The following is a 602-nucleotide window of genomic DNA, read 5'->3' as shown; positions in this document are numbered from 1 at the left end:
AGAGGAGAGGTCACTGCTGGGCACAGACAGCCCCAGCTTTGGGGAAGAGAGAAGAATGATCTGATTGATGTGTTTGTCAGCCTACAGCCAGCCAGTCTACAACTCAACCCATCCATCCATCCACCCTTACAGCCCAAACCATCTACAACCCAACAGCTTATCCACCCACACCCAGAATCCCACAGCCCACCCATCCTTACCTGCCACCCTACCCATCCAGCCACACACCACAAGAAGCCTACACCCCAGCTCACCAACAGCCTTACAGCTTATCCATCCACACCTACAACCAGCCACCCCACACGCTGTCCCCATCCCCCCCTACAACCAGCCAACCCACAGACCAGCACTTCCACCCACCCACCCTGCAACTCTAGAGACCAGCCAACCTACAGCTCCACAGCCCGGCCATCCACACCTACAATGCTGCACCCCAGAGAACCTACAGCCCCACCAACCCTACAGCCAGACCCGTCCACCCTCCATTCACCCCCACAAACCCATCCACCCTCCTCTAACCCTACCAGCTATGCCCCCTACAACCCCACCACCCACCTATTCCCTATGCCAGCCCCACACCATCCCACCCTCCCATCCCCTCT

The sequence above is a fragment of the Antrostomus carolinensis genome, unplaced genomic scaffold (assembly GCF_000700745.2).
Source record: "Antrostomus carolinensis isolate BGI_N321 unplaced genomic scaffold, ASM70074v2 scaffold43640, whole genome shotgun sequence".
Classification (NCBI taxonomy): domain Eukaryota; kingdom Metazoa; phylum Chordata; class Aves; order Caprimulgiformes; family Caprimulgidae; genus Antrostomus; species Antrostomus carolinensis.
This window is presented reverse-complemented; position numbering follows the sequence as displayed.